This window comes from Pungitius pungitius, unplaced genomic scaffold, assembly GCF_949316345.1.
Source record: "Pungitius pungitius unplaced genomic scaffold, fPunPun2.1 scaffold_28, whole genome shotgun sequence".
Lineage (NCBI taxonomy): Eukaryota > Metazoa > Chordata > Actinopteri > Perciformes > Gasterosteidae > Pungitius > Pungitius pungitius.
The window spans coordinates 591,414-612,887 of NW_026909895.1; the positions used below are offsets into that span (position 1 = coordinate 591,414).

General features: G+C 45.4%; 47 non-coding genes across 47 annotated transcripts; all 47 read left to right on the forward strand.

Annotated features, from left to right (window-relative positions):
• The first annotated feature begins 172 nt into the window (after positions 1 to 172).
• Positions 173 to 291, forward strand: LOC134121609 (5S ribosomal RNA). Its single transcript, XR_009953150.1, has one exon. It is a non-coding gene; the product is annotated as a 5S ribosomal RNA (ribosomal RNA).
• A 339-nt stretch (positions 292 to 630) lies between these two features.
• Positions 631 to 749, forward strand: LOC134121488 (5S ribosomal RNA). Its single transcript, XR_009953029.1, has one exon. It is a non-coding gene; the product is annotated as a 5S ribosomal RNA (ribosomal RNA).
• Positions 750 to 1,093: 344 nt separating this feature from the next.
• LOC134122228 (5S ribosomal RNA) lies at positions 1,094 to 1,212 on the forward strand. Its single transcript, XR_009953769.1, has one exon. It is a non-coding gene; the product is annotated as a 5S ribosomal RNA (ribosomal RNA).
• A 339-nt stretch (positions 1,213 to 1,551) lies between these two features.
• LOC134121489 (5S ribosomal RNA) lies at positions 1,552 to 1,670 on the forward strand. Its single transcript, XR_009953030.1, has one exon. It is a non-coding gene; the product is annotated as a 5S ribosomal RNA (ribosomal RNA).
• A 344-nt stretch (positions 1,671 to 2,014) lies between these two features.
• LOC134121728 (5S ribosomal RNA) lies at positions 2,015 to 2,133 on the forward strand. The gene has a single exon (XR_009953269.1). It is a non-coding gene; the product is annotated as a 5S ribosomal RNA (ribosomal RNA).
• Positions 2,134 to 2,472: 339 nt separating this feature from the next.
• On the forward strand, positions 2,473 to 2,591 carry LOC134121011 (5S ribosomal RNA). Its single transcript, XR_009952554.1, has one exon. It is a non-coding gene; the product is annotated as a 5S ribosomal RNA (ribosomal RNA).
• Positions 2,592 to 2,935: 344 nt separating this feature from the next.
• Positions 2,936 to 3,054, forward strand: LOC134121729 (5S ribosomal RNA). Its single transcript, XR_009953270.1, has one exon. It is a non-coding gene; the product is annotated as a 5S ribosomal RNA (ribosomal RNA).
• A 339-nt stretch (positions 3,055 to 3,393) lies between these two features.
• Positions 3,394 to 3,512, forward strand: LOC134121524 (5S ribosomal RNA). Its single transcript, XR_009953065.1, has one exon. It is a non-coding gene; the product is annotated as a 5S ribosomal RNA (ribosomal RNA).
• A 344-nt stretch (positions 3,513 to 3,856) lies between these two features.
• Positions 3,857 to 3,975, forward strand: LOC134121891 (5S ribosomal RNA). The gene has a single exon (XR_009953432.1). It is a non-coding gene; the product is annotated as a 5S ribosomal RNA (ribosomal RNA).
• A 339-nt stretch (positions 3,976 to 4,314) lies between these two features.
• On the forward strand, positions 4,315 to 4,433 carry LOC134121892 (5S ribosomal RNA). The gene has a single exon (XR_009953433.1). It is a non-coding gene; the product is annotated as a 5S ribosomal RNA (ribosomal RNA).
• A 344-nt stretch (positions 4,434 to 4,777) lies between these two features.
• On the forward strand, positions 4,778 to 4,896 carry LOC134121893 (5S ribosomal RNA). The gene has a single exon (XR_009953434.1). It is a non-coding gene; the product is annotated as a 5S ribosomal RNA (ribosomal RNA).
• Positions 4,897 to 5,235: 339 nt separating this feature from the next.
• LOC134121491 (5S ribosomal RNA) lies at positions 5,236 to 5,354 on the forward strand. The gene has a single exon (XR_009953032.1). It is a non-coding gene; the product is annotated as a 5S ribosomal RNA (ribosomal RNA).
• Positions 5,355 to 5,698: 344 nt separating this feature from the next.
• LOC134121730 (5S ribosomal RNA) lies at positions 5,699 to 5,817 on the forward strand. Its single transcript, XR_009953271.1, has one exon. It is a non-coding gene; the product is annotated as a 5S ribosomal RNA (ribosomal RNA).
• A 339-nt stretch (positions 5,818 to 6,156) lies between these two features.
• On the forward strand, positions 6,157 to 6,275 carry LOC134121012 (5S ribosomal RNA). Its single transcript, XR_009952555.1, has one exon. It is a non-coding gene; the product is annotated as a 5S ribosomal RNA (ribosomal RNA).
• Positions 6,276 to 6,619: 344 nt separating this feature from the next.
• Positions 6,620 to 6,738, forward strand: LOC134121731 (5S ribosomal RNA). Its single transcript, XR_009953272.1, has one exon. It is a non-coding gene; the product is annotated as a 5S ribosomal RNA (ribosomal RNA).
• Positions 6,739 to 7,077: 339 nt separating this feature from the next.
• On the forward strand, positions 7,078 to 7,196 carry LOC134121525 (5S ribosomal RNA). The gene has a single exon (XR_009953066.1). It is a non-coding gene; the product is annotated as a 5S ribosomal RNA (ribosomal RNA).
• Positions 7,197 to 7,540: 344 nt separating this feature from the next.
• LOC134121894 (5S ribosomal RNA) lies at positions 7,541 to 7,659 on the forward strand. The gene has a single exon (XR_009953435.1). It is a non-coding gene; the product is annotated as a 5S ribosomal RNA (ribosomal RNA).
• A 339-nt stretch (positions 7,660 to 7,998) lies between these two features.
• LOC134121492 (5S ribosomal RNA) lies at positions 7,999 to 8,117 on the forward strand. The gene has a single exon (XR_009953033.1). It is a non-coding gene; the product is annotated as a 5S ribosomal RNA (ribosomal RNA).
• Positions 8,118 to 8,461: 344 nt separating this feature from the next.
• LOC134121013 (5S ribosomal RNA) lies at positions 8,462 to 8,580 on the forward strand. The gene has a single exon (XR_009952556.1). It is a non-coding gene; the product is annotated as a 5S ribosomal RNA (ribosomal RNA).
• A 339-nt stretch (positions 8,581 to 8,919) lies between these two features.
• Positions 8,920 to 9,038, forward strand: LOC134121014 (5S ribosomal RNA). Its single transcript, XR_009952557.1, has one exon. It is a non-coding gene; the product is annotated as a 5S ribosomal RNA (ribosomal RNA).
• Positions 9,039 to 9,382: 344 nt separating this feature from the next.
• LOC134121732 (5S ribosomal RNA) lies at positions 9,383 to 9,501 on the forward strand. Its single transcript, XR_009953273.1, has one exon. It is a non-coding gene; the product is annotated as a 5S ribosomal RNA (ribosomal RNA).
• Positions 9,502 to 9,840: 339 nt separating this feature from the next.
• On the forward strand, positions 9,841 to 9,959 carry LOC134121876 (5S ribosomal RNA). Its single transcript, XR_009953417.1, has one exon. It is a non-coding gene; the product is annotated as a 5S ribosomal RNA (ribosomal RNA).
• A 344-nt stretch (positions 9,960 to 10,303) lies between these two features.
• On the forward strand, positions 10,304 to 10,422 carry LOC134121895 (5S ribosomal RNA). The gene has a single exon (XR_009953436.1). It is a non-coding gene; the product is annotated as a 5S ribosomal RNA (ribosomal RNA).
• A 339-nt stretch (positions 10,423 to 10,761) lies between these two features.
• Positions 10,762 to 10,880, forward strand: LOC134121015 (5S ribosomal RNA). Its single transcript, XR_009952558.1, has one exon. It is a non-coding gene; the product is annotated as a 5S ribosomal RNA (ribosomal RNA).
• Positions 10,881 to 11,224: 344 nt separating this feature from the next.
• Positions 11,225 to 11,343, forward strand: LOC134121733 (5S ribosomal RNA). The gene has a single exon (XR_009953274.1). It is a non-coding gene; the product is annotated as a 5S ribosomal RNA (ribosomal RNA).
• Positions 11,344 to 11,682: 339 nt separating this feature from the next.
• Positions 11,683 to 11,801, forward strand: LOC134121526 (5S ribosomal RNA). Its single transcript, XR_009953067.1, has one exon. It is a non-coding gene; the product is annotated as a 5S ribosomal RNA (ribosomal RNA).
• Positions 11,802 to 12,145: 344 nt separating this feature from the next.
• LOC134121896 (5S ribosomal RNA) lies at positions 12,146 to 12,264 on the forward strand. Its single transcript, XR_009953437.1, has one exon. It is a non-coding gene; the product is annotated as a 5S ribosomal RNA (ribosomal RNA).
• Positions 12,265 to 12,603: 339 nt separating this feature from the next.
• LOC134121016 (5S ribosomal RNA) lies at positions 12,604 to 12,722 on the forward strand. Its single transcript, XR_009952559.1, has one exon. It is a non-coding gene; the product is annotated as a 5S ribosomal RNA (ribosomal RNA).
• A 344-nt stretch (positions 12,723 to 13,066) lies between these two features.
• Positions 13,067 to 13,185, forward strand: LOC134121735 (5S ribosomal RNA). Its single transcript, XR_009953276.1, has one exon. It is a non-coding gene; the product is annotated as a 5S ribosomal RNA (ribosomal RNA).
• Positions 13,186 to 13,524: 339 nt separating this feature from the next.
• Positions 13,525 to 13,643, forward strand: LOC134121017 (5S ribosomal RNA). The gene has a single exon (XR_009952560.1). It is a non-coding gene; the product is annotated as a 5S ribosomal RNA (ribosomal RNA).
• Positions 13,644 to 13,987: 344 nt separating this feature from the next.
• LOC134121610 (5S ribosomal RNA) lies at positions 13,988 to 14,106 on the forward strand. The gene has a single exon (XR_009953151.1). It is a non-coding gene; the product is annotated as a 5S ribosomal RNA (ribosomal RNA).
• A 339-nt stretch (positions 14,107 to 14,445) lies between these two features.
• On the forward strand, positions 14,446 to 14,564 carry LOC134121493 (5S ribosomal RNA). Its single transcript, XR_009953034.1, has one exon. It is a non-coding gene; the product is annotated as a 5S ribosomal RNA (ribosomal RNA).
• A 344-nt stretch (positions 14,565 to 14,908) lies between these two features.
• LOC134121736 (5S ribosomal RNA) lies at positions 14,909 to 15,027 on the forward strand. The gene has a single exon (XR_009953277.1). It is a non-coding gene; the product is annotated as a 5S ribosomal RNA (ribosomal RNA).
• Positions 15,028 to 15,366: 339 nt separating this feature from the next.
• Positions 15,367 to 15,485, forward strand: LOC134121018 (5S ribosomal RNA). Its single transcript, XR_009952561.1, has one exon. It is a non-coding gene; the product is annotated as a 5S ribosomal RNA (ribosomal RNA).
• A 344-nt stretch (positions 15,486 to 15,829) lies between these two features.
• On the forward strand, positions 15,830 to 15,948 carry LOC134121737 (5S ribosomal RNA). The gene has a single exon (XR_009953278.1). It is a non-coding gene; the product is annotated as a 5S ribosomal RNA (ribosomal RNA).
• A 339-nt stretch (positions 15,949 to 16,287) lies between these two features.
• On the forward strand, positions 16,288 to 16,406 carry LOC134121019 (5S ribosomal RNA). Its single transcript, XR_009952562.1, has one exon. It is a non-coding gene; the product is annotated as a 5S ribosomal RNA (ribosomal RNA).
• Positions 16,407 to 16,750: 344 nt separating this feature from the next.
• On the forward strand, positions 16,751 to 16,869 carry LOC134122357 (5S ribosomal RNA). The gene has a single exon (XR_009953897.1). It is a non-coding gene; the product is annotated as a 5S ribosomal RNA (ribosomal RNA).
• Positions 16,870 to 17,208: 339 nt separating this feature from the next.
• On the forward strand, positions 17,209 to 17,327 carry LOC134121020 (5S ribosomal RNA). Its single transcript, XR_009952563.1, has one exon. It is a non-coding gene; the product is annotated as a 5S ribosomal RNA (ribosomal RNA).
• Positions 17,328 to 17,671: 344 nt separating this feature from the next.
• LOC134121738 (5S ribosomal RNA) lies at positions 17,672 to 17,790 on the forward strand. The gene has a single exon (XR_009953279.1). It is a non-coding gene; the product is annotated as a 5S ribosomal RNA (ribosomal RNA).
• A 339-nt stretch (positions 17,791 to 18,129) lies between these two features.
• Positions 18,130 to 18,248, forward strand: LOC134121022 (5S ribosomal RNA). Its single transcript, XR_009952565.1, has one exon. It is a non-coding gene; the product is annotated as a 5S ribosomal RNA (ribosomal RNA).
• A 344-nt stretch (positions 18,249 to 18,592) lies between these two features.
• Positions 18,593 to 18,711, forward strand: LOC134122341 (5S ribosomal RNA). Its single transcript, XR_009953881.1, has one exon. It is a non-coding gene; the product is annotated as a 5S ribosomal RNA (ribosomal RNA).
• A 339-nt stretch (positions 18,712 to 19,050) lies between these two features.
• On the forward strand, positions 19,051 to 19,169 carry LOC134122295 (5S ribosomal RNA). The gene has a single exon (XR_009953835.1). It is a non-coding gene; the product is annotated as a 5S ribosomal RNA (ribosomal RNA).
• Positions 19,170 to 19,513: 344 nt separating this feature from the next.
• On the forward strand, positions 19,514 to 19,632 carry LOC134121739 (5S ribosomal RNA). The gene has a single exon (XR_009953280.1). It is a non-coding gene; the product is annotated as a 5S ribosomal RNA (ribosomal RNA).
• A 339-nt stretch (positions 19,633 to 19,971) lies between these two features.
• Positions 19,972 to 20,090, forward strand: LOC134121023 (5S ribosomal RNA). Its single transcript, XR_009952566.1, has one exon. It is a non-coding gene; the product is annotated as a 5S ribosomal RNA (ribosomal RNA).
• Positions 20,091 to 20,434: 344 nt separating this feature from the next.
• Positions 20,435 to 20,553, forward strand: LOC134121740 (5S ribosomal RNA). The gene has a single exon (XR_009953281.1). It is a non-coding gene; the product is annotated as a 5S ribosomal RNA (ribosomal RNA).
• Positions 20,554 to 20,892: 339 nt separating this feature from the next.
• Positions 20,893 to 21,011, forward strand: LOC134121024 (5S ribosomal RNA). The gene has a single exon (XR_009952567.1). It is a non-coding gene; the product is annotated as a 5S ribosomal RNA (ribosomal RNA).
• Positions 21,012 to 21,355: 344 nt separating this feature from the next.
• Positions 21,356 to 21,474, forward strand: LOC134121741 (5S ribosomal RNA). Its single transcript, XR_009953282.1, has one exon. It is a non-coding gene; the product is annotated as a 5S ribosomal RNA (ribosomal RNA).

The window sequence follows — 21,474 nt, forward strand, 5'->3', positions numbered from 1 at the left end:
TGAAATACAGGTGCTAACCCAACATGTTAGAATTGCCAGTGAAGAAAAGTAAAGTTACCTTCAGGCTTTAGGAACCTCTCTTGCCAATGCTAAGAACTGCTTCAATTTTAGAAAAAGAAACTTCTGATTATCTTTGACACGTTTTAAAGGATTAGGAAAAAGATGAAAAGCAGCTTACGGCCATACCTCTCTGGTTCCGCCCGATCTCGTCTGTTCTCGGAAGCTAAGCAGAGCAGGGCCTGGTTAGTACCTGGATGGAAGACCGCCTGGGAATCCCAGGTGCCGTAAGCTTTTTCACTTCTCTCTCTGAAAGCCGCCCAGCGCCGTAGATTGTACACCTACACAATTGTAAAAAAAATTTCACATTGTAGAAGAGATGCAATAGGAAGAAGATGAAAGGTGGCTTACGTCCGTACCATCGTCAGGCCATTTGAGGTGGCGGGGACTGCAATGGCCATTCACCGATTGGCTGGGACTCCTGGGCGGGTCTTCTCTAGTCCATCCAATTTTCGGCATGGGATGTCACAGCCTTCTTTGCATACCCTTATTTAACCCACTCAAAGATGCCAACGGCTGGCGTGTCATAATTCATTGACGCATTATAAAGGATTAGGAAAAAGATAAAAAGCAGCTTACGGCCATACCTCTCTGGTTCCGCCCGATCTCGTCTGATCTCGGAAGCTAAGCAGAGCAGGGCCTGGTTAGTACCTGGATGGAAGACCGCCTGGGAATCTCAGGTGCCGTAAGCTTTTTCACTTCTCTCTCCGAAAGCCGCCGAGCGCCGCAGATTGTACACCTGTTTTAACGTTGGATATGAAAGGAAATTAGACAATATTATCCAAAATGATTCCGTTTCATGATTGCTAAATTAGTGTTGATCAACATTTACGATTGGCATACTGTTGTTTGTAATTTAGCCGTTGAAATACAGGTGCTAACCCAACATGTTAGAATTGCCAGTGAAGAAAAGTAAAGTTACCTTCAGGCTTTAGGAACCTCTCTTGCCAATGCTAAGAACTGCTTCAATTTTAGAAAAAGAAACTTCTGATTATCTTTGACACGTTTTAAAGGATTAAGAAAAAGATGAAAAGCAGCTTACGTCCATACCTCTCTGGTTCCGCCCGATCTCGTCTGTTCTCGGAAGCTAAGCAGAGCAGGGCCTGGTTAGTACCTGGATGGAAGACCGCCTGGGAATCCCAGGTGCCGTAAGCTTTTTCACTTCTCTCTCTGAAAGCCGCCCAGCGCCGTAGATTGTACACCTACACAATTGTAAAAAAAATTTCACATTGTAGAAGAGATGCAATAGGAAGAAGATGAAAGGTGGCTTACGTCCGTACCATCGTCAGGCCATTTGAGGTGGCGGGGACTGCAATGGCCATTCACCGATTGGCTGGGACTCCTGGGCGGGTCTTCTCTAGTCCATCCAATTTTCGGCATGGGATGTCACAGCCTTCTTTGCATACCCTTATTTAACCCACTCAAAGATGCCAACGGCTGGCGTGTCATAATTCATTGACGCATTATAAAGGATTAGGAAAAAGATAAAAAGCAGCTTACGGCCATACCTCTCTGGTTCCGCCCGATCTCGTCTGATCTCGGAAGCTAAGCAGAGCAGGGCCTGGTTAGTACCTGGATGGAAGACCGCCTGGGAATCTCAGGTGCCGTAAGCTTTTTCACTTCTCTCTCCGAAAGCCGCCGAGCGCCGCAGATTGTACACCTGTTTTAACGTTGGATATGAAAGGAAATTAGACAATATTATCCAAAATGATTCCGTTTCATGATTGCTAAATTAGTGTTGATCAACATTTACGATTGGCATACTGTTGTTTGTAATTTAGCCGTTGAAATACAGGTGCTAACCCAACATGTTAGAATTGCCAGTGAAGAAAAGTAAAGTTACCTTCAGGCTTTAGGAACCTCTCTTGCCAATGCTAAGAACTGCTTCAATTTTAGAAAAAGAAACTTCTGATTATCTTTGACACGTTTTAAAGGATTAAGAAAAAGATGAAAAGCAGCTTACGTCCATACCTCTCTGGTTCCGCCCGATCTCGTCTGATCTCGGAAGCTAAGCAGAGCAGGGCCTGGTTAGTACCTGGATGGAAGACCGCCTGGGAATCCCAGGTGCCGTAAGCTTTTTCACTTCTCTCTCTGAAAGCCGCCCAGCGCCGTAAATTGTACACCTACACAATTGTAAAAAAAAATTCACATTGTAGAAGAGATGCAATAGGAAGAAGATGAAAGGTGGCTTACGTCCGTACCATCGTCAGGCCATTTGAGGTGGCGGGGACTGCAATGGCCATTCACCGATTGGCTGGGACTCCTGGGCGGGTCTTCTCTAGTCCATCCAATTTTCGGCTTGGGATGTCACAGCCTTCTTTGCATACCCTTATTTAACCCACACAAAGATGCCAACGGCTGGCGTGTCATAATTCATTGACGCATTATAAAGGATTAGGAAAAAGATAAAAAGCAGCTTACGGCCATACCTCTCTGGTTCCGCCCGATCTCGTCTGATCTCGGAAGCTAAGCAGAGCAGGGCCTGGTTAGTACCTGGATGGAAGACCGCCTGGGAATCCCAGGTGCCGTAAGCTTTTTCACTTCTCTCTCCGAAAGCCGCCGAGCGCCGCAGATTGTACACCTGTTTTAACGTTGGATATGAAAGGAAATTAGACAATATTATCCAAAATGATTCCGTTTCATGATTGCTAAATTAGTGTTGGTCAACATTTACGATTGGCATACTGTTGTTTGTAATTTAGCCGTTGAAATACAGGTGCTAACCCAACATGTTAGAATTGCCAGTGAAGAAAAGTAAAGTTACCTTCAGGCTTTAGGAACCTCTCTTGCCAATGCTAAGAACTGCTTCAATTTTAGAAAAAGAAACTTCTGATTATCTTTGACACGTTTTAAAGGATTAGGAAAAAGATGAAAAGCAGCTTACGTCCATACCTCTCTGGTTCCGCCCGATCTCGTCTGATCTCGGAAGCTAAGCAGAGCAGGGCCTGGTTAGTACCTGGATGGAAGACCGCCTGGGAATCCCAGGTGCCGTAAGCTTTTTCACTTCTCTCTCTGAAAGCCGCCCAGCGCCGTAGATTGTACACCTACACAATTGTAAAAAAAAATTCACATTGTAGAAGAGATGCAATAGGAAGAAGATGAAAGGTGGCTTACGTCCATACCATCGTCAGGCCATTTGAGGTGGCGGGGACTGCAATGGCCATTCACCGATTGGCTGGGACTCCTGGGCGGGTCTTCTCTAGTCCATCCAATTTTCGGCATGGGATGTCACAGCCTTCTTTGCATACCCTTATTTAACCCACACAAAGATGCCAACGGCAGGCGTGTCATAATTCATTGACGCATTATAAAGGATTAGGAAAAAGATAAAAAGCAGCTTACGGCCATACCTCTCTGGTTCCGCCTGATCTCGTCTGATCTCGGAAGCTAAGCAGAGCAGGGCCTGGTTAGTACCTGGATGGAAGACCGCCTGGGAATCCCAGGTGCCGTAAGCTTTTTCACTTCTCTCTCCGAAAGCCGCCGAGCGCCGCAGATTGTACACCTGTTTTAACGTTGGATATGAAAGGAAATTAGACAATATTATCCAAAATGATTCCGTTTCATGATTGCTAAATTAGTGTTGGTCAACATTTACGATTGGCATACTGTTGTTTGTAATTTAGCCGTTGAAATACAGGTGCTAACCCAACATGTTAGAATTGCCAGTGAAGAAAAGTAAAGTTACCTTCAGGCTTCAGGAACCTCTCTTGCCAATGCTAAGAACTGCTTCAATTTTAGAAAAAGAAACTTCTGATTATCTTTGACACGTTTTAAAGGATTAGGAAAAAGATGAAAAGCAGCTTACGGCCATACCTCTCTGGTTCCGCCCGATCTGGTCTGATCTCGGAAGCTAAGCAGAGCAGGGCCTGGTTAGTACCTGGATGGAAGACCGCCTGGGAATCCCAGGTGCCGTAAGCTTTTTCACTTCTCTCTCTGAAAGCCGCCCAGCGCCGTAGATTGTACACCTACACAATTGTAAAAAAAAATTCACATTGTAGAAGAGATGCAATAGGAAGAAGATGAAAGGTGGCTTACGTCCATACCATCGTCAGGCCATTTGAGGTGGCGGGGACTGCAATGGCCATTCACCGATTGGCTGGGACTCCTGGGCGGGTCTTCTCTAGTCCATCCAATTTTCGGCATGGGATGTCACAGCCTTCTTTGCATACCCTTATTTAACCCACACAAAGATGCCAACGGCAGGCGTGTCATAATTCATTGACGCATTATAAAGGATTAGGAAAAAGATAAAAAGCAGCTTACGGCCATACCTCTCTGGTTCCGCCCGATCTGGTCTGATCTCGGAAGCTAAGCAGAGCAGGGCCTGGTTAGTACCTGGATGGAAGACCGCCTGGGAATCCCAGGTGCCGTAAGCTTTTTCACTTCTCTCTCCGAAAGCCGCCGAGCGCTGCAGATTGTACACCTGTTTTAACGTTGGATATGAAAGGAAATTAGACAATATTATCCAAAATGATTCCGTTTCATGATTGCTAAATTAGTGTTGGTCAACATTTACGATTGGCATACTGTTGTTTGTAATTTAGCCGTTGAAATACAGGTGCTAACCCAACATGTTAGAATTGCCAGTGAAGAAAAGTAAAGTTACCTTCAGGCTTTAGGAACCTCTCTTGCCAATGCTAACAACTGCTTCAATTTTAGAAAAAGAAACTTCTGATTATCTTTGACACGTTTTAAAGGATTAGGAAAAAGATGAAAAGCAGCTTACGGCCATACCTCTCTGGTTCCGCCCGATCTGGTCTGATCTCGGAAGCTAAGCAGAGCAGGGCCTGGTTAGTACCTGGATGGAAGACCGCCTGGGAATCCCAGGTGCCGTAAGCTTTTTAACTTCTCTCTCTGAAAGCCGCCCAGCGCCGTAGATTGTACACCTACACAATTGTAAAAAAAAAATCACATTGTAGAAGAGATGCAATAGGAAGAAGATGAAAGGTGGCTTACGTCCGTACCATCGTCAGGCCATTTGAGGTGGCGGGGACTGCAATGGCCATTCACCGATTGGCTGGGACTCCTGGGCGGGTCTTCTCTAGTCCATCCAATTTTCGGCATGGGATGTCACAGCCTTCTTTGCATACCCTTATTTAACCCACTCAAAGATGCCAACGGCTGGCGTGTCATAATTCATTGACGCATTATAAAGGATTAGGAAAAAGATAAAAAGCAGCTTACGGCCATACCTCTCTGGTTCCGCCCGATCTCGTCTGATCTCGGAAGCTAAGCAGAGCAGGGCCTGGTTAGTACCTGGATGGAAGACCGCCTGGGAATCTCAGGTGCCGTAAGCTTTTTCACTTCTCTCTCCGAAAGCCGCCGAGCGCCGCAGATTGTACACCTGTTTTAACGTTGGATATGAAAGGAAATTAGACAATATTATCCAAAATGATTCCGTTTCATGATTGCTAAATTAGTGTTGGTCAACATTTACCATTGGCATACTGTTGTTTGTAATTTAGCCGTTGAAATACAGGTGCTAACCCAACATGTTAGAATTGCCAGTGAAGAAAAGTAAAGTTACCTTCAGGCTTTAGGAACCTCTCTTGCCAATGCTAAGAACTGCTTCAATTTTAGAAAAAGAAACTTCTGATTATCTTTGACACGTTTTAAAGGATTAGGAAAAAGATGAAAAGCAGCTTACGTCCATACCTCTCTGGTTCCGCCCGATCTCGTCTGATCTCGGAAGCTAAGCAGAGCAGGGCCTGGTTAGTACCTGGATGGAAGACCGCCTGGGAATCCCAGGTGCCGTAAGCTTTTTCACTTCTCTCTCTGAAAGCCGCCCAGCGCCGTAGATTGTACACCTACACAATTGTAAAAAAAAATTCACATTGTAGAAGAGATGCAATAGGAAGAAGATGAAAGGTGGCTTACGTCCATACCATCGTCAGGCCATTTGAGGTGGCGGGGACTGCAATGGCCATTCACCGATTGGCTGGGACTCCTGGGCGGGTCTTCTCTAGTCCATCCAATTTTCGGCATGGGATGTCACAGCCTTCTTTGCATACCCTTATTTAACCCACACAAAGATGCCAACGGCAGGCGTGTCATAATTCATTGACGCATTATAAAGGATTAGGAAAAAGATAAAAAGCAGCTTACGGCCATACCTCTCTGGTTCCGCCCGATCTCGTCTGATCTCGGAAGCTAAGCAGAGCAGGGCCTGGTTAGTACCTGGATGGAAGACCGCCTGGGAATCCCAGGTGCCGTAAGCTTTTTCACTTCTCTCTCCGAAAGCCGCCGAGCGCCGCAGATTGTACACCTGTTTTAACGTTGGATATGAAAGGAAATTAGACAATATTATCCAAAATGATTCCGTTTCATGATTGCTAAATTAGTGTTGGTCAACATTTACGATTGGCATACTGTTGTTTGTAATTTAGCCGTTGAAATACAGGTGCTAACCCAACATGTTAGAATTGCCAGTGAAGAAAAGTAAAGTTACCTTCAGGCTTTAGGAACCTCTCTTGCCAATGCTAAGAACTGCTTCAATTTTAGAAAAAGAAACTTCTGATTATCTTTGACACGTTTTAAAGGATTAGGAAAAAGATGAAAAGCAGCTTACGTCCATACCTCTCTGGTTCCGCCCGATCTCGTCTGATCTCGGAAGCTAAGCAGAGCAGGGCCTGGTTAGTACCTGGATGGAAGACCGCCTGGGAATCCCAGGTGCCGTAAGCTTTTTCACTTCTCTCTCTGAAAGCCGCCCAGCGCCGTAGATTGTACACCTACACAATTGTAAAAAAAAATTCACATTGTAGAAGAGATGCAATAGGAAGAAGATGAAAGGTGGCTTACGTCCATACCATCGTCAGGCCATTTGAGGTGGCGGGGACTGCAATGGCCATTCACCGATTGGCTGGGACTCCTGGGCGGGTCTTCTCTAGTCCATCCAATTTTCGGCATGGGATGTCACAGCCTTCTTTGCATACCCTTATTTAACCCACACAAAGATGCCAACGGCAGGCGTGTCATAATTCATTGACGCATTATAAAGGATTAGGAAAAAGATAAAAAGCAGCTTACGGCCATACCTCTCTGGTTCCGCCTGATCTCGTCTGATCTCGGAAGCTAAGCAGAGCAGGGCCTGGTTAGTACCTGGATGGAAGACCGCCTGGGAATCCCAGGTGCCGTAAGCTTTTTCACTTCTCTCTCCGAAAGCCGCCGAGCGCTGCAGATTGTACACCTGTTTTAACGTTGGATATGAAAGGAAATTAGACAATATTATCCAAAATGATTCCGTTTCATGATTGCTAAATTAGTGTTGGTCAACATTTACGATTGGCATACTGTTGTTTGTAATTTAGCCGTTGAAATACAGGTGCTAACCCAACATGTTAGAATTGCCAGTGAAGAAAAGTAAAGTTACCTTCAGGCTTTAGGAACCTCTCTTGCCAATGCTAACAACTGCTTCAATTTTAGAAAAAGAAACTTCTGATTATCTTTGACACGTTTTAAAGGATTAGGAAAAAGATGAAAAGCAGCTTACGGCCATACCTCTCTGGTTCCGCCCGATCTGGTCTGATCTCGGAAGCTAAGCAGAGCAGGGCCTGGTTAGTACCTGGATGGAAGACCGCCTGGGAATCCCAGGTGCCGTAAGCTTTTTAACTTCTCTCTCTGAAAGCCGCCCAGCGCCGTAGATTGTACACCTACACAATTGTAAAAAAAAAATCACATTGTAGAAGAGATGCAATAGGAAGAAGATGAAAGGTGGCTTACGTCCGTACCATCGTCAGGCCATTTGAGGTGGCGGGGACTGCAATGGCCATTCACCGATTGGCTGGGACTCCTGGGCGGGTCTTCTCTAGTCCATCCAATTTTCGGCATGGGATGTCACAGCCTTCTTTGCATACCCTTATTTAACCCACTCAAAGATGCCAACGGCTGGCGTGTCATAATTCATTGACGCATTATAAAGGATTAGGAAAAAGATAAAAAGCAGCTTACGGCCATACCTCTCTGGTTCCGCCCGATCTCGTCTGATCTCGGAAGCTAAGCAGAGCAGGGCCTGGTTAGTACCTGGATGGAAGACCGCCTGGGAATCTCAGGTGCCGTAAGCTTTTTCACTTCTCTCTCCGAAAGCCGCCGAGCGCCGCAGATTGTACACCTGTTTTAACGTTGGATATGAAAGGAAATTAGACAATATTATCCAAAATGATTCCGTTTCATGATTGCTAAATTAGTGTTGATCAACATTTACGATTGGCATACTGTTGTTTGTAATTTAGCCGTTGAAATACAGGTGCTAACCCAACATGTTAGAATTGCCAGTGAAGAAAAGTAAAGTTACCTTCAGGCTTTAGGAACCTCTCTTGCCAATGCTAAGAACTGCTTCAATTTTAGAAAAAGAAACTTCTGATTATCTTTGACACGTTTTAAAGGATTAGGAAAAAGATGAAAAGCAGCTTACGGCCATACCTCTCTGGTTCCGCCCGATCTCGTCTGATCTCGGAAGCTAAGCAGAGCAGGGCCTGGTTAGTACCTGGATGGAAGACCGCCTGGGAATCCCAGGTGCCGTAAGCTTTTTAACTTCTCTCTCTGAAAGCCGCCCAGCGCCGTAGATTGTACACCTACACAATTGTAAAAAAAAATTCACATTGTAGAAGAGATGCAATAGGAAGAAGATGAAAGGTGGCTTACGTCCGTACCATCGTCAGGCCATTTGAGGTGGCGGGGACTGCAATGGCCATTCACCGATTGGCTGGGACTCCTGGGCGGGTCTTCTCTAGTCCATCCAATTTTCGGCTTGGGATGTCACAGCCTTCTTTGCATACCCTTATTTAACCCACACAAAGATGCCAACGGCTGGCGTGTCATAATTCATTGACGCATTATAAAGGATTAGGAAAAAGATAAAAAGCAGCTTACGGCCATACCTCTCTGGTTCCGCCCGATCTCGTCTGATCTCGGAAGCTAAGCAGAGCAGGGCCTGGTTAGTACCTGGATGGAAGACCGCCTGGGAATCCCAGGTGCCGTAAGCTTTTTCACTTCTCTCTCCGAAAGCCGCCGAGCGCCGCAGATTGTACACCTGTTTTAACGTTGGATATGAAAGGAAATTAGACAATATTATCCAAAATGATTCCGTTTCATGATTGCTAAATTAGTGTTGGTCAACATTTACCATTGGCATACTGTTGTTTGTAATTTAGCCGTTGAAATACAGGTGCTAACCCAACATGTTAGAATTGCCAGTGAAGAAAAGTAAAGTTACCTTCAGGCTTTAGGAACCTCTCTTGCCAATGCTAAGAACTGCTTCAATTTTAGAAAAAGAAACTTCTGATTATCTTTGACACGTTTTAAAGGATTAGGAAAAAGATGAAAAGCAGCTTACGTCCATACCTCTCTGGTTCCGCCCGATCTCGTCTGATCTCGGAAGCTAAGCAGAGCAGGGCCTGGTTAGTACCTGGATGGAAGACCGCCTGGGAATCCCAGGTGCCGTAAGCTTTTTCACTTCTCTCTCTGAAAGCCGCCCAGCGCCGTAGATTGTACACCTACACAATTGTAAAAAAAAATTCACATTGTAGAAGAGATGCAATAGGAAGAAGATGAAAGGTGGCTTACGTCCATACCATCGTCAGGCCATTTGAGGTGGCGGGGACTGCAATGGCCATTCACCGATTGGCTGGGACTCCTGGGCGGGTCTTCTCTAGTCCATCCAATTTTCGGCATGGGATGTCACAGCCTTCTTTGCATACCCTTATTTAACCCACACAAAGATGCCAACGGCAGGCGTGTCATAATTCATTGACGCATTATAAAGGATTAGGAAAAAGATAAAAAGCAGCTTACGGCCATACCTCTCTGGTTCCGCCCGATCTCGTCTGATCTCGGAAGCTAAGCAGAGCAGGGCCTGGTTAGTACCTGGATGGAAGACCGCCTGGGAATCTTAGGTGCCGTAAGCTTTTTCACTTCTCTCTCCGAAAGCCGCCGAGCGCCGCAGATTGTACACCTGTTTTAACGTTGGATATGAAAGGAAATTAGACAATATTATCCAAAATGATTCCGTTTCATGATTGCTAAATTAGTGTTGGTCAACATTTACTATTGGCATACTGTTGTTTGTAATTTAGCCGTTGAAATACAGGTGCTAACCCAACATGTTAGAATTGCCAGTGAAGAAAAGTAAAGTTACCTTCAGGCTTTAGGAACCTCTCTTGCCAATGCTAAGAACTGCTTCAATTTTAGAAAAAGAAACTTCTGATTATCTTTGACACGTTTTAAAGGATTAGGAAAAAGATGAAAAGCAGCTTACGGCCATACCTCTCTGGTTCCGCCCGATCTGGTCTGATCTCGGAAGCTAAGCAGAGCAGGGCCTGGTTAGTACCTGGATGGAAGACCGCCTGGGAATCCCAGGTGCCGTAAGCTTTTTAACTTCTCTCTCTGAAAGCCGCCCAGCGCCGTAGATTGTACACCTACACAATTGTAAAAAAAAATTCACATTGTAGAAGAGATGCAATAGGAAGAAGATGAAAGGTGGCTTACGTCCATACCATCGTCAGGCCATTTGAGGTGGCGGGGACTGCAATGGCCATTCACCGATTGGCTGGGACTCCTGGGCGGGTCTTCTCTAGTCCATCCAATTTTCGGCATGGGATGTCACAGCCTTCTTTGCATACCCTTATTTAACCCACACAAAGATGCCAACGGCAGGCGTGTCATAATTCATTGACGCATTATAAAGGATTAGGAAAAAGATAAAAAGCAGCTTACGGCCATACCTCTCTGGTTCCGCCCGATCTCGTCTGATCTCGGAAGCTAAGCAGAGCAGGGCCTGGTTAGTACCTGGATGGAAGACCGCCTGGGAATCCCAGGTGCCGTAAGCTTTTTCACTTCTCTCTCCGAAAGCCGCCGAGCGCCGCAGATTGTACACCTGTTTTAACGTTGGATATGAAAGGAAATTAGACAATATTATCCAAAATGATTCCGTTTCATGATTGCTAAATTAGTGTTGGTCAACATTTACGATTGGCATACTGTTGTTTGTAATTTAGCCGTTGAAATACAGGTGCTAACCCAACATGTTAGAATTGCCAGTGAAGAAAAGTAAAGTTACCTTCAGGCTTTAGGAACCTCTCTTGCCAATGCTAAGAACTGCTTCAATTTTAGAAAAAGAAACTTCTGATTATCTTTGACACGTTTTAAAGGATTAGGAAAAAGATGAAAAGCAGCTTACGTCCATACCTCTCTGGTTCCGCCCGATCTCGTCTGATCTCGGAAGCTAAGCAGAGCAGGGCCTGGTTAGTACCTGGATGGAAGACCGCCTGGGAATCCCAGGTGCCGTAAGCTTTTTCACTTCTCTCTCTGAAAGCCGCCCAGCGCCGTAGATTGTACACCTACACAATTGTAAAAAAAAATTCACATTGTAGAAGAGATGCAATAGGAAGAAGATGAAAGGTGGCTTACGTCCATACCATCGTCAGGCCATTTGAGGTGGCGGGGACTGCAATGGCCATTCACCGATTGGCTGGGACTCCTGGGCGGGTCTTCTCTAGTCCATCCAATTTTCGGCATGGGATGTCACAGCCTTCTTTGCATACCCTTATTTAACCCACACAAAGATGCCAACGGCAGGCGTGTCATAATTCATTGACGCATTATAAAGGATTAGGAAAAAGATAAAAAGCAGCTTACGGCCATACCTCTCTGGTTCCGCCTGATCTCGTCTGATCTCGGAAGCTAAGCAGAGCAGGGCCTGGTTAGTACCTGGATGGAAGACCGCCTGGGAATCCCAGGTGCCGTAAGCTTTTTCACTTCTCTCTCCGAAAGCCGCCGAGCGCCGCAGATTGTACACCTGTTTTAACGTTGGATATGAAAGGAAATTAGACAATATTATCCAAAATGATTCCGTTTCATGATTGCTAAATTAGTGTTGGTCAACATTTACGATTGGCATACTGTTGTTTGTAATTTAGCCGTTGAAATACAGGTGCTAACCCAACATGTTAGAATTGCCAGTGAAGAAAAGTAAAGTTACCTTCAGGCTTCAGGAACCTCTCTTGCCAATGCTAAGAACTGCTTCAATTTTAGAAAAAGAAACTTCTGATTATCTTTGACACGTTTTAAAGGATTAGGAAAAAGATGAAAAGCAGCTTACGGCCATACCTCTCTGGTTCCGCCCGATCTGGTCTGATCTCGGAAGCTAAGCAGAGCAGGGCCTGGTTAGTACCTGGATGGAAGACCGCCTGGGAATCCCAGGTGCCGTAAGCTTTTTAACTTCTCTCTCTGAAAGCCGCCCAGCGCCGTAGATTGTACACCTACACAATTGTAAAAAAAAAATCACATTGTAGAAGAGATGCAATAGGAAGAAGATGAAAGGTGGCTTACGTCCATACCATCGTCAGGCCATTTGAGGTGGCGGGGACTGCAATGGCCATTCACCGATTGGCTGGGACTCCTGGGCGGGTCTTCTCTAGTCCATCCAATTTTCGGCATGGGATGTCACAGCCTTCTTTGCATACCCTTATTTAACCCACACAAAGATGCCAACGGCAGGCGTGTCATAATTCATTGACGCATTATAAAGGATTAGGAAAAAGATAAAAAGCAGCTTACGGCCATACCTCTCTGGTTCCGCCCGATCTCGTCTGATCTCGGAAGCTAAGCAGAGCAGGGCCTGGTTAGTACCTGGATGGAAGACCGCCTGGGAATCCCAGGTGCCGTAAGCTTTTTCACTTCTCTCTCCGAAAGCCGCCGAGCGCCGCAGATTGTACACCTGTTTTAACGTTGGATATGAAAGGAAATTAGACAATATTATCCAAAATGATTCCGTTTCATGATTGCTAAATTAGTGTTGGTCAACATTTACCATTGGCATACTGTTGTTTGTAATTTAGCCGTTGAAATACAGGTGCTAACCCAACATGTTAGAATTGCCAGTGAAGAAAAGTAAAGTTACCTTCAGGCTTTAGGAACCTCTCTTGCCAATGCTAAGAACTGCTTCAATTTTAGAAAAAGAAACTTCTGATTATCTTTGACACGTTTTAAAGGATTAGGAAAAAGATGAAAAGCAGCTTACGTCCATACCTCTCTGGTTCCGCCCGATCTCGTCTGATCTCGGAAGCTAAGCAGAGCAGGGCCTGGTTAGTACCTGGATGGAAGACCGCCTGGGAATCCCAGGTGCCGTAAGCTTTTTCACTTCTCTCTCTGAAAGCCGCCCAGCGCCGTAGATTGTACACCTACACAATTGTAAAAAAAAATTCACATTGTAGAAGAGATGCAATAGGAAGAAGATGAAAGGTGGCTTACGTCCATACCATCGTCAGGCCATTTGAGGTGGCGGGGACTGCAATGGCCATTCACCGATTGGCTGGGACTCCTGGGCGGGTCTTCTCTAGTCCATCCAATTTTCGGCATGGGATGTCACAGCCTTCTTTGCATACCCTTATTTAACCCACACAAAGATGCCAACGGCAGGCGTGTCATAATTCATTGACGCATTATAAAGGATTAGGAAAAAGATAAAAAGCAGCTTACGGCCATACCTCTCTGGTTCCGCCCGATCTCGTCTGATCTCGGAAGCTAAGCAGAGCAGGGCCTGGTTAGTACCTGGATGGAAGACCGCCTGGGAATCCCAGGTGCCGTAAGCTTTTTCACTTCTCTCTCCGAAAGCCGCCGAGCGCCGCAGATTGTACACCTGTTTTAACGTTGGATATGAAAGGAAATTAGACAATATTATCCAAAATGATTCCGTTTCATGATTGCTAAATTAGTGTTGGTCAACATTTACGATTGGCATACTGTTGTTTGTAATTTAGCCGTTGAAATACAGGTGCTAACCCAACATGTTAGAATTGCCAGTGAAGAAAAGTAAAGTTACCTTCAGGCTTTAGGAACCTCTCTTGCCAATGCTAAGAACTGCTTCAATTTTAGAAAAAGAAACTTCTGATTATCTTTGACACGTTTTAAAGGATTAGGAAAAAGATGAAAAGCAGCTTACGGCCATACCTCTCTGGTTCCGCCCGATCTCGTCTGTTCTCGGAAGCTAAGCAGAGCAGGGCCTGGTTAGTACCTGGATGGAAGACCGCCTGGGAATCCCAGGTGCCGTAAGCTTTTTCACTTCTCTCTCTGAAAGCCGCCCAGCGCCGTAGATTGTACACCTACACAATTGTAAAAAAAATTTCACATTGTAGAAGAGATGCAATAGGAAGAAGATGAAAGGTGGCTTACGTCCGTACCATCGTCAGGCCATTTGAGGTGGCGGGGACTGCAATGGCCATTCACCGATTGGCTGGGACTCCTGGGCGGGTCTTCTCTAGTCCATCCAATTTTCGGCATGGGATGTCACAGCCTTCTTTGCATACCCTTATTTAACCCACTCAAAGATGCCAACGGCTGGCGTGTCATAATTCATTGACGCATTATAAAGGATTAGGAAAAAGATAAAAAGCAGCTTACGGCCATACCTCTCTGGTTCCGCCCGATCTCGTCTGATCTCGGAAGCTAAGCAGAGCAGGGCCTGGTTAGTACCTGGATGGAAGACCGCCTGGGAATCTCAGGTGCCGTAAGCTTTTTCACTTCTCTCTCCGAAAGCCGCCGAGCGCCGCAGATTGTACACCTGTTTTAACGTTGGATATGAAAGGAAATTAGACAATATTATCCAAAATGATTCCGTTTCATGATTGCTAAATTAGTGTTGATCAACATTTACGATTGGCATACTGTTGTTTGTAATTTAGCCGTTGAAATACAGGTGCTAACCCAACATGTTAGAATTGCCAGTGAAGAAAAGTAAAGTTACCTTCAGGCTTTAGGAACCTCTCTTGCCAATGCTAAGAACTGCTTCAATTTTAGAAAAAGAAACTTCTGATTATCTTTGACACGTTTTAAAGGATTAAGAAAAAGATGAAAAGCAGCTTACGTCCATACCTCTCTGGTTCCGCCCGATCTCGTCTGATCTCGGAAGCTAAGCAGAGCAGGGCCTGGTTAGTACCTGGATGGAAGACCGCCTGGGAATCCCAGGTGCCGTAAGCTTTTTCACTTCTCTCTCTGAAAGCCGCCCAGCGCCGTAAATTGTACACCTACACAATTGTAAAAAAAAATTCACATTGTAGAAGAGATGCAATAGGAAGAAGATGAAAGGTGGCTTACGTCCGTACCATCGTCAGGCCATTTGAGGTGGCGGGGACTGCAATGGCCATTCACCGATTGGCTGGGACTCCTGGGCGGGTCTTCTCTAGTCCATCCAATTTTCGGCTTGGGATGTCACAGCCTTCTTTGCATACCCTTATTTAACCCACACAAAGATGCCAACGGCTGGCGTGTCATAATTCATTGACGCATTATAAAGGATTAGGAAAAAGATAAAAAGCAGCTTACGGCCATACCTCTCTGGTTCCGCCCGATCTCGTCTGATCTCGGAAGCTAAGCAGAGCAGGGCCTGGTTAGTACCTGGATGGAAGACCGCCTGGGAATCCCAGGTGCCGTAAGCTTTTTCACTTCTCTCTCCGAAAGCCGCCGAGCGCCGCAGATTGTACACCTGTTTTAACGTTGGATATGAAAGGAAATTAGACAATATTATCCAAAATGATTCCGTTTCATGATTGCTAAATTAGTGTTGGTCAACATTTACGATTGGCATACTGTTGTTTGTAATTTAGCCGTTGAAATACAGGTGCTAACCCAACATGTTAGAATTGCCAGTGAAGAAAAGTAAAGTTACCTTCAGGCTTTAGGAACCTCTCTTGCCAATGCTAAGAACTGCTTCAATTTTAGAAAAAGAAACTTCTGATTATCTTTGACACGTTTTAAAGGATTAGGAAAAAGATGAAAAGCAGCTTACGTCCATACCTCTCTGGTTCCGCCCGATCTCGTCTGATCTCGGAAGCTAAGCAGAGCAGGGCCTGGTTAGTACCTGGATGGAAGACCGCCTGGGAATCCCAGGTGCCGTAAGCTTTTTCACTTCTCTCTCTGAAAGCCGCCCAGCGCCGTAGATTGTACACCTACACAATTGTAAAAAAAAATTCACATTGTAGAAGAGATGCAATAGGAAGAAGATGAAAGGTGGCTTACGTCCATACCATCGTCAGGCCATTTGAGGTGGCGGGGACTGCAATGGCCATTCACCGATTGGCTGGGACTCCTGGGCGGGTCTTCTCTAGTCCATCCAATTTTCGGCATGGGATGTCACAGCCTTCTTTGCATACCCTTATTTAACCCACACAAAGATGCCAACGGCAGGCGTGTCATAATTCATTGACGCATTATAAAGGATTAGGAAAAAGATAAAAAGCAGCTTACGGCCATACCTCTCTGGTTCCGCCCGATCTCGTCTGATCTCGGAAGCTAAGCAGAGCAGGGCCTGGTTAGTACCTGGATGGAAGACCGCCTGGGAATCCCAGGTGCCGTAAGCTTTTTCACTTCTCTCTCCGAAAGCCGCCGAGCGCCGCAGATTGTACACCTGTTTTAACGTTGGATATGAAAGGAAATTAGACAATATTATCCAAAATGATTCCGTTTCATGATTGCTAAATTAGTGTTGGTCAACATTTACGATTGGCATACTGTTGTTTGTAATTTAGCCGTTGAAATACAGGTGCTAACCCAACATGTTAGAATTGCCAGTGAAGAAAAGTAAAGTTACCTTCAGGCTTCAGGAACCTCTCTTGCCAATGCTAAGAACTGCTTCAATTTTAGAAAAAGAAACTTCTGATTATCTTTGACACGTTTTAAAGGATTAGGAAAAAGATGAAAAGCAGCTTACGGCCATACCTCTCTGGTTCCGCCCGATCTGGTCTGATCTCGGAAGCTAAGCAGAGCAGGGCCTGGTTAGTACCTGGATGGAAGACCGCCTGGGAATCCCAGGTGCAGTAAGCTTTTTAACTTCTCTCTCTGAAAGCCGCCCAGCGCCGTAGATTGTACACCTACACAATTGTAAAAAAAAAATCACATTGTAGAAGAGATGCAATAGGAAGAAGATGAAAGGTGGCTTACGTCCATACCATCGTCAGGCCATTTGAGGTGGCGGGGACTGCAATGGCCATTCACCGATTGGCTGGGACTCCTGGGCGGGTCTTCTCTAGTCCATCCAATTTTCGGCATGGGATGTCACAGCCTTCTTTGCATACCCTTATTTAACCCACACAAAGATGCCAACGGCAGGCGTGTCATAATTCATTGACGCATTATAAAGGATTAGGAAAAAGATAAAAAGCAGCTTACGGCCATACCTCTCTGGTTCCGCCCGATCTCGTCTGATCTCGGAAGCTAAGCAGAGCAGGGCCTGGTTAGTACCTGGATGGAAGACCGCCTGGGAATCCCAGGTGCCGTAAGCTTTTTCACTTCTCTCTCCGAAAGCCGCCGAGCGCCGCAGATTGTACACCTGTTTTAACGTTGGATATGAAAGGAAATTAGACAATATTATCCAAAATGATTCCGTTTCATGATTGCTAAATTAGTGTTGGTCAACATTTACCATTGGCATACTGTTGTTTGTAATTTAGCCGTTGAAATACAGGTGCTAACCCAACATGTTAGAATTGCCAGTGAAGAAAAGTAAAGTTACCTTCAGGCTTTAGGAACCTCTCTTGCCAATGCTAAGAACTGCTTCAATTTTAGAAAAAGAAACTTCTGATTATCTTTGACACGTTTTAAAGGATTAGGAAAAAGATGAAAAGCAGCTTACGTCCATACCTCTCTGGTTCCGCCCGATCTCGTCTGATCTCGGAAGCTAAGCAGAGCAGGGCCTGGTTAGTACCTGGATGGAAGACCGCCTGGGAATCCCAGGTGCCGTAAGCTTTTTCACTTCTCTCTCTGAAAGCCGCCCAGCGCCGTAGATTGTACACCTACACAATTGTAAAAAAAAATTCACATTGTAGAAGAGATGCAATAGGAAGAAGATGAAAGGTGGCTTACGTCCATACCATCGTCAGGCCATTTGAGGTGGCGGGGACTGCAATGGCCATTCACCGATTGGCTGGGACTCCTGGGCGGGTCTTCTCTAGTCCATCCAATTTTCGGCATGGGATGTCACAGCCTTCTTTGCATACCCTTATTTAACCCACACAAAGATGCCAACGGCAGGCGTGTCATAATTCATTGACGCATTATAAAGGATTAGGAAAAAGATAAAAAGCAGCTTACGGCCATACCTCTCTGGTTCCGCCCGATCTCGTCTGATCTCGGAAGCTAAGCAGAGCAGGGCCTGGTTAGTACCTGGATGGAAGACCGCCTGGGAATCCCAGGTGCCGTAAGCTTTTTCACTTCTCTCTCCGAAAGCCGCCGAGCGCCGCAGATTGTACACCTGTTTTAACGTTGGATATGAAAGGAAATTAGACAATATTATCCAAAATGATTCCGTTTCATGATTGCTAAATTAGTGTTGGTCAACATTTACGATTGGCATACTGTTGTTTGTAATTTAGCCGTTGAAATACAGGTGCTAACCCAACATGTTAGAATTGCCAGTGAAGAAAAGTAAAGTTACCTTCAGGCTTTAGGAACCTCTCTTGCCAATGCTAAGAACTGCTTCAATTTTAGAAAAAGAAACTTCTGATTATCTTTGACACGTTTTAAAGGATTAGGAAAAAGATGAAAAGCAGCTTACGTCCATACCTCTCTGGTTCCGCCCGATCTCGTCTGATCTCGGAAGCTAAGCAGAGCAGGGCCTGGTTAGTACCTGGATGGAAGACCGCCTGGGAATCCCAGGTGCGGTAAGCTTTTTCACTTCTCTCTCTGAAAGCCGCCCAGCGCCGTAGATTGTACACCTACACAATTGTAAAAAAAAATTCACATTGTAGAAGAGATGCAATAGGAAGAAGATGAAAGGTGGCTTACGTCCATACCATCGTCAGGCCATTTGAGGTGGCGGGGACTGCAATGGCCATTCACCGATTGGCTGGGACTCCTGGGCGGGTCTTCTCTAGTCCATCCAATTTTCGGCATGGGATGTCACAGCCTTCTTTGCATACCCTTATTTAACCCACACAAAGATGCCAACGGCAGGCGTGTCATAATTCATTGACGCATTATAAAGGATTAGGAAAAAGATAAAAAGCAGCTTACGGCCATACCTCTCTGGTTCCGCCCGATCTGGTCTGATCTCGGAAGCTAAGCAGAGCAGGGCCTGGTTAGTACCTGGATGGAAGACCGCCTGTGAATCCCAGGTGCCGTAAGCTTTTTCACTTCTCTCTCCGAAAGCCGCCGAGCGCTGCAGATTGTACACCTGTTTTAACGTTGGATATGAAAGGAAATTAGACAATATTATCCAAAATGATTCCGTTTCATGATTGCTAAATTAGTGTTGGTCAACATTTACGATTGGCATACTGTTGTTTGTAATTTAGCCGTTGAAATACAGGTGCTAACCCAACATGTTAGAATTGCCAGTGAAGAAAAGTAAAGTTACCTTCAGGCTTTAGGAACCTCTCTTGCCAATGCTAACAACTGCTTCAATTTTAGAAAAAGAAACTTCTGATTATCTTTGACACGTTTTAAAGGATTAGGAAAAAGATGAAAAGCAGCTTACGTCCATACCTCTCTGGTTCCGCCCGATCTCGTCTGATCTCGGAAGCTAAGCAGAGCAGGGCCTGGTTAGTACCTGGATGGAAGACCGCCTGGGAATCCCAGGTGCCGTAAGCTTTTTCACTTCTCTCTCTGAAAGCCGCCCAGCGCCGTAGATTGTACACCTACACAATTGTAAAAAAAAATTCACATTGTAGAAGAGATGCAATAGGAAGAAGATGAAAGGTGGCTTACGTCCATACCATCGTCAGGCCATTTGAGGTGGCGGGGACTGCAATGGCCATTCACCGATTGGCTGGGACTCCTGGGCGGGTCTTCTCTAGTCCATCCAATTTTCGGCATGGGATGTCACAGCCTTCTTTGCATACCCTTATTTAACCCACACAAAGATGCCAACGGCAGGCGTGTCATAATTCATTGACGCATTATAAAGGATTAGGAAAAAGATAAAAAGCAGCTTACGGCCATACCTCTCTGGTTCCGCCCGATCTCGTCTGATCTCGGAAGCTAAGCAGAGCAGGGCCTGGTTAGTACCTGGATGGAAGACCGCCTGGGAATCCCAGGTGCCGTAAGCTTTTTCACTTCTCTCTCCGAAAGCCGCCGAGCGCCGCAGATTGTACACCTGTTTTAACGTTGGATATGAAAGGAAATTAGACAATATTATCCAAAATGATTCCGTTTCATGATTGCTAAATTAGTGTTGGTCAACATTTACCATTGGCATACTGTTGTTTGTAATTTAGCCGTTGAAATACAGGTGCTAACCCAACATGTTAGAATTGCCAGTGAAGAAAAGTAAAGTTACCTTCAGGCTTTAGGAACCTCTCTTGCCAATGCTAAGAACTGCTTCAATTTTAGAAAAAGAAACTTCTGATTATCTTTGACACGTTTTAAAGGATTAGGAAAAAGATGAAAAGCAGCTTACGTCCATACCTCTCTGGTTCCGCCCGATCTCGTCTGATCTCGGAAGCTAAGCAGAGCAGGGCCTGGTTAGTACCTGGATGGAAGACCGCCTGGGAATCCCAGGTGCCGTAAGCTTTTTCACTTCTCTCTCTGAAAGCCGCCCAGCGCCGTAGATTGTACACCTACACAATTGTAAAAAAAAATTCACATTGTAGAAGAGATGCAATAGGAAGAAGATGAAAGGTGGCTTACGTCCATACCATCGTCAGGCCATTTGAGGTGGCGGGGACTGCAATGGCCATTCACCGATTGGCTGGGACTCCTGGGCGGGTCTTCTCTAGTCCATCCAATTTTCGGCATGGGATGTCACAGCCTTCTTTGCATACCCTTATTTAACCCACACAAAGATGCCAACGGCAGGCGTGTCATAATTCATTGACGCATTATAAAGGATTAGGAAAAAGATAAAAAGCAGCTTACGGCCATACCTCTCTGGTTCCGCCCGATCTCGTCTGATCTCGGAAGCTAAGCAGAGCAGGGCCTGGTTAGTACCTGGATGGAAGACCGCCTGGGAATCCCAGGTGCCGTAAGCTTTTTCACTTCTCTCTCCGAAAGCCGCCGAGCGCCGCAGATTGTACACCTGTTTTAACGTTGGATATGAAAGGAAATTAGACAATATTATCCAAAATGATTCCGTTTCATGATTGCTAAATTAGTGTTGGTCAACATTTACGATTGGCATACTGTTGTTTGTAATTTAGCCGTTGAAATACAGGTGCTAACCCAACATGTTAGAATTGCCAGTGAAGAAAAGTAAAGTTACCTTCAGGCTTTAGGAACCTCTCTTGCCAATGCTAAGAACTGCTTCAATTTTAGAAAAAGAAACTTCTGATTATCTTTGACACGTTTTAAAGGATTAGGAAAAAGATGAAAAGCAGCTTACGTCCATACCTCTCTGGTTCCGCCCGATCTCGTCTGATCTCGGAAGCTAAGCAGAGCAGGGCCTGGTTAGTACCTGGATGGAAGACCGCCTGGGAATCCCAGGTGCCGTAAGCT